Below are 19,280 nucleotides of genomic sequence, written 5' to 3'. Positions count from 1 at the left end.
ATAAAGCTTATATGAAGTTACAGCAAAATTTTCTGAACACTGATGAAGCTGATTCATTTTTTTTAACTTTTTATTTTATATTGGAGTATAGCCGATTAACAATGTTATGATTTTTCAGGTGCACAGCAAAGCGACTCAGCCATACATATACATGTATCCATTCTCCCCCAGACTCCCCTCCCATCCACGCTGCCCCGTAACACTTAGCAGAGTTCCCTGGGCTATACAGTAGGTCTTTGTTGGTTATCCTTTTTAAATAGGAAGCTGATTCATTTAAGGGGAAATGTTACCAACCAGAGCAGACTTTTAACACCAATATATCTGGTTTGCTTGGAAGAGTATGTCCTCTGGAATCTACTGGGTTTAAGGTATGTTTAATATTGTTTTCCTCCTAACCTCCTATTTTCTAGAAGACTTTGGTTTTTCTACCTATGAATTTTTCTGACGGTGGTGCTTTCCAAGAACTCAAATCCCTGTGGTTGGACAGAGGCTGATACGGTCCAAAGGGAAGATCCAATAGAGCACAGGTTGGGTCGAGAAGGAAGTCAAGTCAGGAGGAGGATGACAGACTGGGAGAAAACAGCAAGCAAGAAACTCGTGGTCTGGATAAAGTGAAAGAGCAAAGATGGTGTAGTGGTAGCAAGAGAAGATGCTGCAGTCAATGACTGAGGTGTAATATTTCAGAACGGTAAACTCTAAGCTGGTCATAGCAGTAAGTCTGTGAAATGGAATGGACGATCATCACTTTAATTAATAACTAACACTTATGGAGCTCTAACTATATTTTTCTGTTAGTTCTACCTGATTTTACTCATTTAACATATTTGATAACCCTATGAAGTTCCCTTTATTATTTTTTTTTCAGATGAAAAATACTGGGTGTAAGGTACAGAGATGGCAATGACTTACTCAAAGTCACACAGTTAATTGGCAGCAGCGCCGTGATTCAAGCCCAGGTTGTCTCTGGCTGTAGAGCCCCCTCCCCTCCCCACCCCACTCATAACAGCGACAGTATATTGCCTCTTTTGAGTCTAGAAGATCTTAGTGAAAGCTCTTTGAGCCTAGGCTAGGGTCCTGGATAGCAATCTATGGGAATGTTCAATGATACGGCTCATCTGTGTCCACATGGGTCATCCATGTGGTTAATGGCATCAATTAGCTCTGTGTCGAGGTCCTTCAGGAATGTGTAGGAGAATCTCAAAGGAGGAATGGCTCTTACATGCAAGAGAGGAATGGCTGCTCCATGGCAGTGTAGAGTCAGAAGAAGGTGGCAAACTACCACCTTCCCTGGGGCAGCAGAAAATTGAGCACCCCTGGAGAGGGCTATGAATAAAGCCACAAAAATGCATATGCAGATGTGCCGGCAGAGGAGAGCAGAAACAAAGTTGGAGAGTACAGGGTGTGCTCAGGGAGCAGCAGGTACACAGGGGGGATTGAGAACAAGCAAGTAGAAATAATAGACAGCAACCAAAGTACAGAGGGCGCTGAGTGCCACTCAGACTTTGACTTCTCCCAGAAGCAATTGTTATGGATGGTTTGTGCAATGAGTGTAACATGGCCAGATGTGTTTTAAGAGCGTGTGATCGAGGCCACACCATCTACAGAGTCAGCAGTGAGATGTACTGGCGGCCCTCTACTTGGCAACGACCGCAGCCTGTGTGGTGTGTAAGTTGGCACAGAGGCAAAGGCAAGAGAAAAAGTAGGATGGAAAGGAGAGAGCAAACAGATGATTTGAAGGAAGATTCTGTAAAATGTGTTGACTGACGTGCCCCACCACCTGACCTCCCCTCTACATCTGCAAGGATGGAACCACCGCTGCATGGTGTGGAATGACTTCTTATGGTCCTTCCGTTGCAGACCTTGGAGCCACCCTGATGACATGAATGAAGGGACAAATGGCTTCAATTATCTTCATATTTTATATGTTGTTGAGTTTAAAAATTCCAAATGCATCTGCAATTAAAAAACCCAGTCATCCCAATATTCCTTCAGTGTGAACTGCTTCTTTAAAAATTTACCACTCCATTTAACTTGCTCTCATTTTCAATAAAACTCAAAAAGAAAAACTGAACTAAATTGATACCAGAGTGGAAAGACTTGTGGCTTCATTCTGGGGTGTGTCTGTATATTTTGGACTACATCTTTCTGGCATAACTACATTTGGCTGGAATTTCTGCAAGAAGTAAGACAGGATAGTGGTGAAGATTTAAGGATTTGGAGCCAAACAACTCTAGCTCTGCCATCAGCTAGCCATGTTGACTTGGGGCACATTTATGTAACCCCTCTGAGCCTCAGTTTCTGTGTTTATAAAATGGGGAAAGAAGGGAGTTCCCTGGTGACCTAGTGGTTAGGGTTTGGTGCTTTCACTGTGGAGGTCCGGGTTCGATTCCTGGTTGGGGAACCATCCTGCATGCCATGCAGCATGGCCAAAATACAAAAAATAAATAAAAATAAATTTAAAAAAATAAAATGAGGCTAGAAAAGCACCCCTTCCGGACCACACTCAGTGGCCAGGATAATGCTACACACCACTGGTGCATAGTTATTGTTCAATAAATGTTACATGCTATTGTTGGTGCTACAACAAACAGCCCTCCTGGATAATGAATGTAAAATGTTAACATAGCTCCAACTAATTTTATCTAGGAAAAAGTTACTGGGAGCTGAAGAACAAGAGCACTTTCTTTTGGCAATAGAGAAAATTTATGTTCATAAAAATGAAGAGAAACATGACGTTTAAAATACGCTCTTCAAACAAGGACAGCTGAATGTCGACCACTTTTGGAATGCCGCCAACGGATATATGGATGGTGTTATACTCTTTAAAAAAAGTTCAAGGGGCTTCCCTGGTGGCACAGTGGTTGAGAATCTGCCTGCCAATGTAGGGGACACGGGTTCGAGCCCTGGTCTGGGAAGATCCCACATGCTGCGGAGCAACTGGGCCCGTGAGCCACAACTACTGAGCCTGCGCGTCTGGAGCCTGTGCTCCGCAACAAGAGAGGCCCGCGCACCGCGATGAAGAGTGATCCCCGCTCGCCGCCGACTAGAGAAAGCCCTCACACAGAAACGAAGACCCAGTACAGCCAATAATAAATAAATAAATTTATTTATTAAAAAAAAAAAGTTCAAGATGTTCAAAATGTTTTGATGTTCAGAAATGAGTTTTAGAGGAAAAAAAGAATACGCCAGCATAAAAGTGAATACATTAAATATTCTGAGTCTCGAGTGTCCTTGCTGGGAAGACAGGAATGACTGAGGGGGTCAGCAGCAATGAGGACCACCTGGGAGCGACCGAGCGGCAGCCCAGGACCGGGAGGAGACCCCAGGCCCAGAAAGGTGCCTTGCATTCTACTTCCTTCAGGTACGGCATACCTTAAAGGTATGTATAATAGTAAACTCGTGAGGGAAACAACGCTCACTATGTTGTCAATGACACAGTGATTTCTGGCTATGACAGCGCTTGTAAAACAGGGGTTTTTTTTTCCCTTAAGAAAAAAAAAAAGGATTTTAAGAAAACACGTATGATAAAGGAAGGAAAAGAATAAGAGAGAAAAAACAAACCTTGGAAACAATTAGATGAACATATATGAAGTTGAACACCCTTATAAGAACTGAACTAGGATATTAATGTTTTTGTTAGCAAAGAGCCAAGAGCAGGTGCATAATGGCCAACACTTCAGCATACATCATCGAGCTGATCTCACCTGACATCTGGCCCCATGCACTGCTACACCCATGACAGCTGACAAAGTGACCACAGGGATAGTGATTTAATTTTAAAGGTAGCCTTTATGTTTAAATGACCTAGTAGTTTTAAGTTTGTCATTTATTTTCTCAGTCTGAAGCTGAAGAATCTAGAAGTACTATTCCAGGACTTGGAAATCTGGCATTAAAAAAGGTCAGGGCAGGAATAAAGACGCAGATGTAGAAAATGGACTTGAGGACACGGGGAGGGGGAAGGGGACGCTGGGATGAAGTGAGAGAGGAGCACTGACATATATACACTACTAAGTGTAAGACAGATAGCTAGTGGGAAGCAGCTGCATAGCACAGGGAGATAAGCTTGGTGCTTTGTGACCTCCTAGAGGGGTGGGATAGGGAGGGTGGGAGGGAGACGCAAGAAGGAGGGGATATGGGGATATATATATGCATACAGCTGATTCACTTTGTTATACAGCAGAAACTAACATAACATTGTAAAGAGATTATACTCCAATAAAGATGTTTAAAAAAAAAAAAAAAAAAAAGGTCAGCGGTCAGCATTAGAAACAGAACCCAAAGGAGCAAACAGTTTTTGGCCCTTTCCCAAAATAACACCTTGAATTTTCAGCTGAGTACCAAAGCACAGAACTGCATTACCCAAGTAAGATATGCCCTATAGGCCACGAAGAACATTTATAGTTTGAAAGCTTCACTACTGTAGTCCACTGAAATGAACAGTGAGACAAGGTGATTAAAAAAAAAAAAAAAAGTGTCATTTTGTTAGTCTTTGTCAAAAACATTTTCTGCTATCATCAAAAAGAACACAATTAAAAAATGCTGGCAAAGGTCTGGAGAAAAGGGAACCCTCCAACACTGTTGGTGGGAATTAAACTGGTGCAGTCACTGTGGAAAACAGTATGGAGGTTTCTCAAAAAACTAAAAATAGTACTACCTTATAACCCAGCAATTCCACTCCTGGGTATATGTCTGAAAAAAAAAAAAAAAAAAAAAACACTAATTCAGAAAGATTCATGCACCCCAATGTTTATGGCATTATTTACAGTTGCCAAGATAAGGAAGCAACCTAAGTGACCATCAACAGACGAACGGATAAAGAAGATGTGGTGCTATATATACAATGAACTGCTACTCAGCCATAAAAAAGAATGAAATGTTGCCATTTGCAACAACATGGATGGACTTGGAGGGTATTATGCTAAGTGAAGTATGTCAGACGGAGAAAGACAAATACTGTATGATATCACTTATATGTGGAATCTAAAAAATAAACATACTAGTGAATATAACTAAAAAGAAACAGAGTCACAGATATAGAGAACAAACTAGTGGTTTCCAGTGGGGAGAGGGAAAGCGGGGAAGGGCAAGAGAGGGGTAGGGATTAAGAGGTACAAACTACTATGTATAAAATAAATAAGCTACAAGGATATATTTTACAACACAGGGAATATAGCCAATATTTTAAAACAACTATAAATGAAACACAACCTCTAAAAATTGTGAATCACTATGTTGTACACCTGAAATTTAAATAATATTATACATCAACTAAACCTCAATTTAAAAAACCTGCGTTTTAAAAATATATGAATAGCAGTAATAAAAATTTTTAATTACAAAAACATTTTTCGGCAATAAAGATGTATCAACTTTATTACAGAAGCAAGAAACTTCTGAAATAAAGTGAATAAGAGCAAAGTCTTAGAATTCCCACTGGAGGTTTTCTAATCACTTCAAGTTTTATAAATTAATTTTATAATTTTACAACTCTGATGATCCCCCAAAAACGTTCTAGGGTTGTAAGAATGTATAAATATAATACAATAAAATTCCATTTTTTTAAATCATCATTTTTTTTCTGCACAGATATACAATCTCTCTGCCACCCAGCAAAACTCAAGTTTTAAAGACATAGGCCATACCATCTCCACTGACTATGCAGGGAGACACAGTGATGACTGTCTACTTGAAACTGACTGAAGCCCTCTTGGTGTGCATCAAATGGCTTGCAAATAATCTGTATTCAGTGAGCTCTGGTTAAAGGACCCAATCAGCCAATCAGTGAGTTACCAATCTCTCCTAATATCAGGTTTATTCTACGATGACACTAATAACTACAAATATACTTCTAATAAAAATTTTGTATGCTAAAATTATTTTTCTTAATAAAAAATTTAATGTCATTCAGGTTGAGCCTGAACTCTAAATACCCCAACCTCAGAGGCGGGGAGAGGGATTGGAGGTTGAACCAATAACCAAAGACCAATGATTTAATCACTCATGCCTACATAATGAAAACTTCATAAAAAAGCTCTCTGATGAGTTTCAGAGAGCTTCCGGGCTGCTGAACACCTAGAGGTGCTGGGAGGGTGTGGTACCCAGAGAGGGCACAGAAGCTCTGTACCACTTCCCACACACCTCATCCCGTGCATCTTCTCCATCAGGCTGTTCCTGAATTGTACCCTTTTACAATAAACCAATAATCTAATAAGTAAACTGTTTTCCTGAGTTCTGTGAGCCACTGTAGCCAATTATCAAACCCAAGGAGGGGGCTGTGGGAACCTCATATTTATAGCCCAGCAGTCAAAAGCAAAAGTAACAACCTGGGAACTGTAAATGGCATCCAAGGGCGGGGGGGGTGGGGCGCCTTGTGGGACTCAGCCCTTAACTTGTGGGATGTGATGCGAACTCCTGGCAGACAGTGTCAGAATTGGACTGAACTGTAGGACATCCTGCTGGTGTCTGCAGAGAACTGGAGAAGTGGTTGGTGAGGGAAAACCCCTGCACATTTGGTGGTCAGAAGTATTGAAAGTAGTGAAACAGATTTTCCCCTTTACAGTGGTTACTATCTGGACGAAATCTGGAAATATCACCCAGCCCCTCACTCCTTACATTGTAGTTTGAGGGTTGGTGACAGGCAGTCCATGTTACAAATGGTGGCAGACCAGTTTGTTACTGGTCCTGGAGGAGGTAAGAATCTGTTCCAAGGTCCTGGCCAGTCTCACCTTCCTTTAGAGGTAAAATGCCACAAAGCCTCCCTCCTCCGACATTTACAAAAGTATCCATCTAGGATGAATTGGAATTAAAAAGGAAAAAGAAACGATCCTTCTGAAAGTGTTTTTTTTAGCATTGCTGCCCAGAAGCCAAGTAGAAGTTTTGTAAGAAACTTTCATTTCTACATAATGAACTGGTTAATAAAAAAAGACTGCTACAGTAAAATGCAAAACTTGAGTGGAATACATGAGCATATCCTCAATAACTATTAACCCAACATAATGATGTTTGTTCAGTATATATATATTTCCAAAATTAAAATGGGTACACAAAGCAAACAGAATGTTTAGCAAGCTATGTGGCATTATTTTACGTAATTACTATCCACTGAGAATAGCTTCCCTGCCTTTTCTTTCCCTAATATTGTCAAGGAAAATACCTGAACTTCTCCCCCTAAGGAAAAACAGCCAACTACAGCTGTGGGTGTCAGGCCTCTGAGAAGCCCCTGGTGGTCTCTGTGGAGCGTCCTCCAGGCCACTGCACGGAGCTCCAGTCTCTCAACACCACGGATGCAATTCCCAGTGGCACAGGGGAGCCTGGCAAGAACTCACACTAGATGAACCGAAACAAAGTTGAGCAGAGAAAGCATGGCTCTTGTGCAATTTTCTTGCTGTGTCTTCAGAAATACCATGCAGCAAAGCTCTCACAAAAAAAAAAAAAAAAAAAAAGCAGCAAAGCAGCAGTAAGCACCAATGCTTGATTTTAAATCTAGAATTAAGCACCTCTGTTAGGCCATTCTCAGGCTAGTTCTTGGCTGCTACTACTAGACAAGACCCCAATTAATATGCTGTTTGGAAGAACCATACATTTAACTATCTGGTTTTACTCGTATTTCCAGGATTAATTTTCCACTTATGTGAGAGTCTGTACCTTGATGGCATATACTTATGATACCATGCTTATAATCACATAAACAATATTTATATTTTCTACATGAGGGAGTCAAAACCAAACATCACGCTACATGCAACAGCTTCACGAAAGCAGCAGTATCAGCTGCACACTAGGGACAGATAACAGCCTTTTATGAGAGCCAGTCCAAGGAGGAGCTTCAAGAATGCAGAAGAGTAAGACGCGGAGATCACCTTCCTCCCCACAAATACATCAGAAATACATCTACACGTGGAATAACTCCTACAGAACACCACTGAACGCTGGCAGAAGACCTCAGACCTACCAAAAGGCAAGAAGCTCCCCACGTACCTGGGTAGGGCAAAAGAAAAAAGAAAAAACAGAGACAAAAGAATAGGGATGGGGGGCTTCCCTGGTGGCGCAGTGGTTGAGAGTCCACCTGCCGATGCAGGGGACGCAGGTTCATGCCCTGGTCAGGGTTCCATCAATGAACTGATGAATCAATGAATTTGGTAAAGTAGCAGGATACAAAATTAATGCACATAAATCTCTTGCATTCCTATACACTAATGATGAAAAATCTGAAAGTGAAATTAAGAAGACACTCCCATTTACCACTGCAACAAAAAGAATAAAATATCTAGGTATAAACCTACCTAAGGAGACAAAAGACCTATATGCAGAAAATTATAAGACACTGATGAAAGAAATTAAAGATGAAACAAAGAGATGGAGAGATATACCATGTTCTTGGATTGGAAGAATCAACATTGTGAAAATGACTACACTATCCAAAGCAATCTACAGATTCAATTCAATCCCTATCAAACTATGAATGGCATTTTTCACAGGACTAGAACAAAAAATTTCACAATTTGTATGGAAACACAAAAGACCCCGAATAGCCAAAGCAATCTTGAGAACGAAAAATGGAGCTGGAGGAATCAGGCTCCCTGACTTCAGACTATACTACAAAACTACAGTAATCAAGACAGTATGGTACTGGCACAGAAACAGAAATATAGATCAATGGAACAGGATAGAAAGCCCAGAGATAAACCCACGCACATATGGTCACCTTATCTTTGATAAAGGAGGCAAGAATATACAGTGGAGAAAAGACAGCCTCTTCAATAATTGGTGCTAGGAAAACTGGACAGCTACATGTAAAAGAATGAAATTAGAACACTCCCTAACACCAAACACAAAAATAAACTCAAAATGGATTAAAGACCTAAATGTAAGGCCAGACACCATCAAACCCTTAGAGGAAAACATAGGCAGCACACTCTATGACATAGATCAGAGCAAGGTCTTTTTTGACCCACCTCCTAGAGAAATGGAAATAAAAACAAAAGTCAACAAATGAGACCTAATGAAACTTAAAAGCTTTTGCACAGCAAAGGATACCATAAACAAGATGAAAAGTCAACCCTCGGAATGGGAGAAAATATTTGCAAATGAAGCAACTGACAAAGGATTAATCTCCAAAACATACAATCAACTCATGCAGCTCAATATCAAAAAAACAAACAACCCAATCCAAAAATGGGCAGAAGACCTAAACAGACATTTCTCCAAAGAAGACATACAGATTGCCGACAAACACATGAAAGAATGCTCAACATCATTAATCATTAGAGAAATGCAAATCAATACTACAATGAGATATCATCTCACACTGGTCAGAATGGCCATCATCAAAACATCTACAAACAATAAATGCTGGAGAGGGTGTGGAGAAAAGGGAACCCTCTTGCACTGTTGGTAGGAATGTAAATTGATACAGCCACTATGGAGAACAGTATGGAGGTTCCTGAAAAAACTAAAAATAGAACTACCATACAACCCAGCAATCCCACTACTGGGCATATACCCTGAGAAAACCATAATTCAAAAAGAGTCATGTACCACAATGTTCATTGCAGCTCTATTTACAATAGCCAGGACATGGAAGCAGCCTAAGTGTCCATCAACAGATGAATGGATAAAGAAGATGTGGCACATATATACAATGGAATATTACTCAGCCATTAGAAAGGAATGAAACTGAGTTATCTGTAGTGAGGTGGAGGGATCTAGAGACTGTCATACAGAGTGAAGTAAGTCAGAAAGAGGAAAACAAATACTGTATGCTAACACATATATATGGAATCTAAAAAAAAAAAAAAAAAAGAAATGGTCAGAAGAACCTAGGGGTAAGATGTGAATAAAGACACAGACCTACTAGAGAATGGACTTGAGGACACAGGGAGGGGGAAGGGTAAGCTAGGACAAAGTGAGAGAGTGGCATGGACATATATACACTACCAAACGTAAAATAGATAGCTAGTGGGAAGCAGCCGCATAGCACAGGGAGATCACCTCAGTGCTTTCTGACCACCTAGAGGGGCGGGATAGGGAGGATTGGAGGGAGGGAGATGCAAGAAGGAAGAGATATGGGGACATATGTATATGTATAACTGATTCACTTTGTTATAAAGCACAAACTAACACACCATTGTAAAGCAATTATACTCTAATAAAGATGTAAAAAAAAAAAGAGAGAGAGAGCCAGTCCAGCATCGTGGCTAAGAGCAGGGATGCAGAAACCAGACTGCGGGGGTTCTGTTCTTGCCTCCACCACTTTCTAGTAATGGAATGCTCCCATTTTCAGCTGTTTATGTTACCTATAATCTCCTTCTTTCCATCTGCCATAGAAACAGCTGTGATGCTGACGCCAGATGCTTGTGGACTTTGAGAGCCTGCAGCACCCACCTCCCTGAAGGCTGTGAGGTCAAGACACGCTGACTCAGCAGCCCACATGGGCTGTAAGACGTCTGTGCAGAGTCATTAAACTTCAAAGTCACACTGAGTTGAATCATGAAGGCAGGAAAATTACAATTCAACCTTCATTGTGGACGGCAAACTAGGAACAGTTTGATTCTAGAACCCAGGTATATCTAAAAACATTCAAGGCAGGAACCATGGATCGATATTAAATTATATCCAACCACAGCACTAAAAAGAAATGACCTATCAAGCCAGGAAAAGACATGGAGGAAACTTAAATGCATATTACTAAGTGAAAGAAGCCAACTTGAAAAGGCTCCATACTGTATAATTTCCACTGTATGACCTTCTGGAAAAGGCAAAACTATGGACACAGTAAAAAGATGGGTAGGTGCCTGAGTTTGGGAGGATGGGAAGGGATGAACAGGCAGAGCACAGAGGATTTTTAGGGCAATGAAAATATCCTGTATATATACAATATATACAGGATACAGGATATACATATATACAATAATGGATATATGTCATTACACATTTGTCCAAATACATACAATGTACAGCACCAAGAGTGAACCCTACCTAATGTAAACTACAGACTCTGGGTAATTATGACGTGTCAGTGTAGGTTGATCAGCTGTAACAAATGTACTGTTCTAGTGCAGGATGTTGATCACGGGGGAGGCTCTGTATGAGTAGAGGCAGTGGGTATATAGGAAATCTCTACCTTCCTCTCAGTTTTGCTGGGAACCTCAAGTGGCTCTAATAAAAGTTTTTATTAAAAAAGATTTTTTTAAGCTAAGCAAAACATAAACAAATAAACCCTCTCCAAAACAAAACAGAAGACAAAATAATACCACTTAACCACACTCTACATGTAATCTCCCTACAATGCTGGTCACCATCCCAGAGCAGAATCGACTACAGGCAAGTCTGAGACCAATTCATGAAAGTTTAGGATTATTAACACAAGGCTGTAATCATACTACCGACTCTCTGAGGACAGCTGCTGCTTTCCTGTATTATATGTATTATGCCCACACCACCGAACAGCATTTTTCTTTGCATGTACTATTTACATGGTTAAACAAACAGATCTTTTACCCACTAGGCAAACTCACACATGAACCCAGTGAAGACCATTATGATGGAATTCTTGAGAATTAAACGTTCTCCTCCAAACCGTAAAAAAAAACTCATCTGTGGCAGATGGTTAGAGATTCCAGACAACAAGAAAGTCCAAGTAAAGTAAGTGAAGAACATGTCTTTAGCCTACACGAGCATGCGAGATACAAACAAGAAGCACTAAGGTTCGCAGATCCTCCTGATAGAACTCTGAGAATTATCAGTAAAGGAGCAATAGTAGTGCTGCATTCACAACTTCCTTCTCTCCTTCCGAAGGCATCGAGAAAAAAGGGGGAAATCTGTTAGACTAAACTCATCGTCTCAATTGGAACAAGCCATTAATAAAGCCGTTATTACTAATCCAGTTCCTGAATGGGTCAGACCAACCTCAAACAGAAAGACAAAATGCTCCACAGCTGGACACGGGACCCATCCCCTCACAGAGCTGCCACTGGGCCCAGTGATGCTGTCCCCAAGGCCACCAGAGGCTGATTCCAGAGCACTTTCCTCCTGTATTTTACTCTATGAGAAGGAGGGAGTACAAGGAGGGTAATGATGTTATTGAGCATATTCTGGCCGTTACACGATTCTTGACACCGTATCTTATTCACTCAATCCTCCCCACAACAAGAGGGGGAATTTATTAGCCCCATTTCTCAGATGAGTAAACAGTCTACAAGACTAAGCAAATGGCAAAGCTAGGATTAAGACCAGGCAAAACTAGGATTAGGATCTTTTTGGTGTATTCCTTTAACCCCACATCTAACCTTGCAACCAGAATGATCTTCTGAAAATAAATTTCCTACCATTCTCCTGGTTTAATACCCTGCAGTAACTCCCTGTTGCACTTGGAATGTCAACAAATTCCTTAATGTCATCTATAGGATTTGGCCTCTGTTCACCTTTCCCACCTTCCATCTCCTCCTTTCTAACCACCGTGAACTCATAAAACTCTTCTCTGACTCAGAGCCACCACCCATGCTGCTCTGCCAGGAATGTCCTCTCCCCTGTTTCTTTTTCATACGAGACTTGACTGCCACCTCCCCAGGGAGGCCTTCCCTGACTGCCCCACCTTGAACTCCCTTGCTATTCACTGTCAGTTTTCCTCATGGCACCCAGCATACTTTGTCAGTGTTGTGCTTTATTGTCTGTCTTGTCCACTTAAAGCTGAGCTACAGGGGCTTCCCTGGTGGCGCAGTGGTTGAGAGTCCGCCTGCCGATGCAGGGGACACGGGTTCGTGCCCCTGTCCGGGAGGATCCCACATGCCGCGGAGCAGCTGGGCCCATGAGCCATGGCCGCTGAGCCTGCGTGTCCGGAGCCTGGGCTCCACAACGAGAGAGGCCATAGCGGTGAGAGGCCCGCGTACCGCAAAAAAAAAAAAAAGAAAAGCTGAGCTACACCAGGACCGCACCCGGATCTGCTTTGCTCATGACCACCTACCCCACACCTGGCACTTGATAAGCATTTGGCCTGGTCACAGACACCTGTCTCTTCCCGCTCTGAGTGCCTCCCAGGCAGAGGCTAGGTCACAATCATCCTGGTTCTGTCCTGTCCAGTGTGCACAGTGCTTGCTACACAGGACAGAATACACGTTTACCGAAGAAACAGACACACGCATAAAAAATAACCTCAGAACTACATCCCAAAAGAACGCAGATATCCCACAAGGCCATTGATGAGGGTCATACTCGAAAGGCAGTCTATTTTTATACAAGTAACTGGGTACATTTATTTTACTACTGCAGAAAAGTGACTGCTTTGTTTTGGTTAATGACTAATTTGAAAGTTCTCTTAATAAGGATATGTTTACTGGCTTATTTATTGGATTACTGAACAGCTCTTAGAGTTGCAGGTATTGATTCTGGGTGTCAGTGGGCATGTGTGTCAGATAAACTGGCTGGACTGCACGTTCTCTGGGGCCGCTTTCCTAAAGGTGAGAGGCGCCCCGCAAAGAAAGCATTCGCATCCCAGGGCATCTGCACAGGAGTTCCCTCTGCCTGGGGTGCCCTCCCTCCGCACGGCCTGCTCCCCTAGGGGGGGGCTTCTTTCACTCTCGTGTTAGTGCTGCTGCCGCTGCCTGCACCACCTCACCTAGGCTGCCTCATATTACTCGGCTCTTTTCCTCACAGTACCTTTCACCATTTTTTTTTTGCGGTACGCGGGCCTCTCACCGTTGTGGCCTCTCCCGTTGTGGAGCACAGGCTCCGGACGCGCAGGCTCAGCGGCCATGGCTCACGGGCCCAGCCGCTCCGCGGCATGTGGGATCTTCCCGGACCGGGGCACGAACCCGTGTCCCCTGCATCGGCAGGCGGACTCTCAACCACTGCGCCACCAGGGAAGCCCCCTTTCACCATTTTAAACCATCTCCTTTACCTGGTTACTTATCTACAGACCTTCTCCCCTGGATCTAACATGGAAATAAGGGCTTCCCTCTCTCTTGTTCCTAGTGCCTAGACCATTGTCAGGCACCAGATTAATAAATATCTGTTAAGTGAATGAATGGATATATGAAGTCCGTGGCTCTCATCACTAGGTTACTAGTACCATTTGAGACAACGTGATGTTTCCCTGAGTAACTCCACTCTTTGAGGTTTGTCTGAAAGCCAATCAAATATATATGCAGTGTTATGTTTTTACAAATGCTTTATTAGGGGAAATTTCAAACACATACAAATGCAGAGGGAACAGTATAATACAGCATCACGCAACATCACACCACCTCCGTCGTATAACAAGAGAATACAATGAACCCATCCTCAACAAGTATCCATACATGGCCAGCCTTGTGCAGATAAGGAATAGCTAATGCTCCTGAGATAAGGCTATTAGAGAATTTCAAAAGTTATATTAATGTCCGAGCCAAGGTGGATTCATATTCAGTTTTGGGAAACAAACAAGTAGATTATAAACTTCCAAAGGGCTCATCTAGGTTTTACACGGTACTAAGGATAGGAAGTAACAGTCCTCCTGTATCCAGATGAAAGCCTGTGAGCACCAGAAAGAGATGTTCGACAGCCCCAAGGGGTCAGCCACACCTCTACTCCTGCTGTAGAGGACTCGGCGTTCATTCTGGGGCTGCTGTACTCACTCCCATCCGACCTGCTGTGTTACCTAGTCTTCCAGCACACAGCAGGCAGGACAGCCACCATCCAAGGCTAAGAAGGGAGGCGACAGCCGGACTGGTCTCCTGACAACCCAACACTGTGACAAGAGATGGGAAGCTCAGAGCAACCCAAGCTCCCTTCATCACACGGACAATAATAGCCGCTCACGATCACGTCCAGTCACCTCTGGCCTCTGCTTAAGACAGACGGGAAAACAGAGCAAAATGGTTAAGGTCTGGCATTTGAAGGAATAAGTGTCAGTTATCTGGAAATTTTACTTATATTAAAATACTTATGGGTGGGAAATTCTAAGCAGCAGGGAGAGCTGAAAATTTTTTTTATCAGAGTAAGAAATATTTTAGATAAGGATTATACCCAATTTTCAGTTATTCAGAATTGAGCTTCTCTGGGCTTCCCTGGTGGCACAGGGCTTAAGAATCCGCCGGCCAATGCAGGGGACACGGGTTCTATCCCTGGTCCGGGAAGATCCCACATGCCACGGAGCAACTAAGCCCGTGCACCACAACTACTGAGCCTGCGCTCTAGAACCTGTGAGCCACAACTACTGAAGCCCGTGAGCCACAACTACTGAAGCCCGTGAGCCACAACTACTGAAGCCGGCGAGCCACAACTACTGAAGCCCACGCGCCTAGAGCCCATGCTCCCCATCAAGAGAAGCCACTGCAATGAGGAGCCCATGCACGGCAACGAAGAGTAGCCCCCGCTCGCCGCAACTAGAGAAAGCCCGCGGGCAGCAATGAAGACCCAATGCAGCCATAAACAAACAAATAAATAAATAAAAGGTATAAGAACTGAGCTAGCTTCTCTGCTTTTGGTTTTAGTATTTTGGTAGAAGAGGTATAATTAGATGCAGTTTTCATTTCAGTCTCCGTCTCTTTTATATGTTCAAGGCCAAGAGAACATAGAACAGTAACCAACAGAAGAAAACATACTCCTGACAAGGCCCCAAATAAAATCTATCTAATGTGCCCAAATCAGCAGACCTTGTACCTGTCATAGAACAAAAGATAACTCAGTGTCCTTCGCATCATCATCTTCACTTCTCCCCACTCACCAAAAAGGAAGGGAGAGAGGGAGGGAGGGAACTTTTTTGTTTACAATCATTGGGAAGATCAATCATTTTCATCAGTGTTTTCATACACAAAATCTCTTTGCCTGGAGACATTTACAAAAAGATAATTTTGGTTTGGGCCCTTTTAGTTACTCTGCTACTTTCGTAGAATATAATTCCAAGGGCAATGAATATCCTTTAAAAGCTGAGACCTTATTCTTCTCGTCAATTTACAAAACTCCTTCTTTGCCCTACTCTTATTCACTCACACACACACACACACACACACACACACACATTTGATCGTTTGGCCTATAAACACTGCATATATAACACTTTCTAAATCGAAAGTGAACTGAAAATAAGTTTGCCCTTAAAGGTTCACATCCTCCCTCAAGACAAATGGACATATCTTAAGGTACTAGAAGATTCCACTGCAATCCTGAGATCTAGGTAAAAGGAGCCAATGTAAATGATGGAAAATATACTAATGATGCCTTTCCCAAAGAGTATTCAGGGGAGGATTATTACTGCGAGATACACTAAGAGGGGGGGATTCTATAATCAAACATGTTTTTGAACTCCTGTCTCTACTAGCTCCCCATGTAAATATTCACAAAGCACAATAGTGTATTGAAGGCTCTGAGAACTCCTGTAGCAAAGAAACTGATTTAACTTTATTTTACTGCAGAATTACTTTTCCCTACGTGTCAACTGTTAATATCAGTTCAGGAGAACACACTTCAAGGAAAGCTGAACAAATCTCAAGTAACAAAACCCAGTTAATATAGAAAAACACACTCCCAGGCTCCACTTTATGAAAGAGGAAAAACCTACTCACTTACTCTGAGACCTACCTTCAAAAGTGTCATAGGACCATAACGATGACACCTGTAACCCCTTAAAACAATCCTTCCAGAAAATGTTTCTAAATTTGAAAATAAATATAACCGGCTGAGCTTTTTATTAGAGCTTTTGGTCATTTTCACAGAGGTATCTGAAACTAAACAATGGGAGTGCCCCTAAAGTGGCTCCCTCGGTAGGGGGCACAATGGAACAGAACACCTGCCAATTCCTGAGGAGAAACAAGGTGGGGAGGAGAGCGGAAAGGAGGAGAATGCCCTTGGAAAGCGGAGCACAGGAAGAAGAACACGTCTCAGTATCTTCCTGTGCTCTGAAGAGTAGCCTGCTTCTAGCTAGAGCATCTGGGTTTCTAGCTGTCTCTCCACCTCCACAAAACATCAGCCCTTAAAGAGAGTGTGGTTCTCACAGGGAAGGACTCATACACAAGATCCTGCAGAAATAGGGCTGTGATTCCAGACCTAGGAGAATCAGGTCAAGAACTAACAACCCCTGGAGAAGGCAAAGCAAGTCCATTCTCTAGAAGGTCTCCAGAAATGAGGACAGTCAGTATTCCCACAAATGAGAGCAAACCACTTGGAAATTCCCAACACAGACTCAGGGAATTTGACCAGAAAGGGGCCAAACTCTGAAGCTTTAAATGGCAAGTTGACTTGCTGAATTTGGGGTCCCTATTGCTTTCCAAATACCAATAAAGAAATAAACCTGGAGAATGGAAAAAGACATGGTGGCGATCCACACAATGCAATCCTTTATAGCAGTGCAAGAACATGAACTACAGTTATTAATGCTACACATCAATGTGGATGAATCTCAAAAACATAAATGCTGAGAGAAAGAAGCAAGTCCCCAAATAATATATTGAGTATGGTTCCATTTCTGTAAAGTTCCCCAATAAGCGCAAAACTAAACAAAATACTGTTTGGGGATGCACAGTTAAATGTAAAACTGTTTTTAAAAATAAGAAAGAAAGAAAGAAAAAAGCTAAGGGATATAATGAACACAAAAATCAGGAAAGTGAGGTTATTCTGAAAGCACTACTGCCTTCCGTCCACTCTCCTTTTCTTAAGCACAGGTAATCTGTTTCTTCAGCTGAATGGAGAGTATGTGGGTGTTCATTTTTATTATTATTAGTCTTTATGTATGTTTTATACACTTCTGTATATATGGTATATTTCAAAATAAAAAAACACAAAAAAACAGTGACTCTCCTTAAGACTTAAAAAAAAATTTTTCTTTAAATAAAGTGGATGAATCAGGAGACTTCTATTAGGAGAGACTAATCAACAATGGTAAGGTCAAGAATGCCCCTGGAAGTCAACTGGTCTTTGCAATTAAAACAGGAAATTCCATGACATCTTCCTTGTTCCAGAGACTTGGAGGCTGCCAGACGCAAGCCCCTGCATTTTTTTGGTAGTTGGCAGTCTAGGTTTTTTTCATGCTTGTGGAAAGACAATATACGGTGATTAGGAGTGACCCTCCTCACACAATTACTGCACTAATGGACACAAATTTTCAAATGAACCACTTAGACAAATGACAAGGGACAGCAAAAAGGCAGCAGACCCAAATCCTCCACAAGCTGCACTTGAAGGTTCACATAAAAGCTCTTTAACCCCTTCCCAACTTCCCCCAATTCTCCAGTCACCTTTTACCAACATCGCAGCTGGGAATATGCCAGCAGTCTTCGTGTCTGATCTCAGGTGGCAGGGAGGGCAAAACTCTCAAAAATCTTTCCCTGAGAGTCATCGAGCACAGCAGCCCCAGGAGGACAGTCACCGGTATGTACACAGTAAGCTCGTCAGGTCAGCCATGTGTCATCCTGTAATATCTTCTGCACCTAGTTCAACAGCTAATACGTGGAGTTGCTCAAAAATCTTTCACTTCAGTAAGTCAGAAAGAGAAAGAAAAATACCATATGACATCACTTATATGTGCAATCTAAAATATGACACAAATGAATCCATCTATGAAACAGAAACAGACTCACGGACATAGAGAACAGACTGGTGGTTGCCAAGGGGGAGAGGGTTGGGGGAGGGATGGCGTGGGAGATTGGGGTTAGCAGATGTAAGCTATTATATATAGACTGGAGAAATAACAAGTTCCTACTGTATAGCACAGAGAACCATATTCAATATCCTATGATAAACCATAATGGAAAAGAATAGTTAAAAAAAGAATGTATATATATACATATATATATGTGTGTGTGTATAACTGAATCACTTTGCTGTACAGCAGAAATTAACACATTGTAAGTCAACTATACTTCAATAAAAAAAATCTTTTACTTCAAAATAAGATTCCAGAATTTAAAAATTAATTCTATTTAAAACTTCTGGAAAAAAAAAAACCATGATCACTGAATATTTGTTAAAACTGAAAGATACCATAGTGAGCAGATTATATTTCCAGTTACATAATATTTGAGATATTAACATGCTTAGAAAAGTCACATCCGTAGGTTCCAGCAGGACCTGTATTTGATTTGGCATATTTTCCTGCCATTAGCTACAGTGCTTGTTAGAGCTGCTTACGACAGACATTTTAGGGGTTTTCTGCACAACTTCCAGTCTTGGACTTGAAATAAGTTATGCTATGTGCCCACAGGATGCTCTCCATGCTGTTAATTTACAGTTCAATGTGTTAGTGTGCCTCGTTCTCCTTTTGTCTGATTTAAACGTTTAAATTTCTTCTTGGATTAATCGATAAAAGTACT

General features: G+C 41.8%; 1 protein-coding gene across 1 annotated transcript in view; it reads right to left on the bottom strand.

The window, feature by feature from the left end:
- KIF13A (kinesin family member 13A) overlaps positions 1-19,280 on the bottom strand; it is a 207,421-nt gene that overhangs the window by 129,080 nt on the left and 59,061 nt on the right.

The sequence above is a fragment of the Mesoplodon bidens genome (genome assembly GCF_964165515.1).
Source record: "Mesoplodon bidens genome assembly, chromosome: 10".
Taxonomy (NCBI): domain Eukaryota; kingdom Metazoa; phylum Chordata; class Mammalia; order Artiodactyla; family Ziphiidae; genus Mesoplodon; species Mesoplodon bidens.
This window is presented reverse-complemented; position numbering and strand designations above follow the sequence as displayed.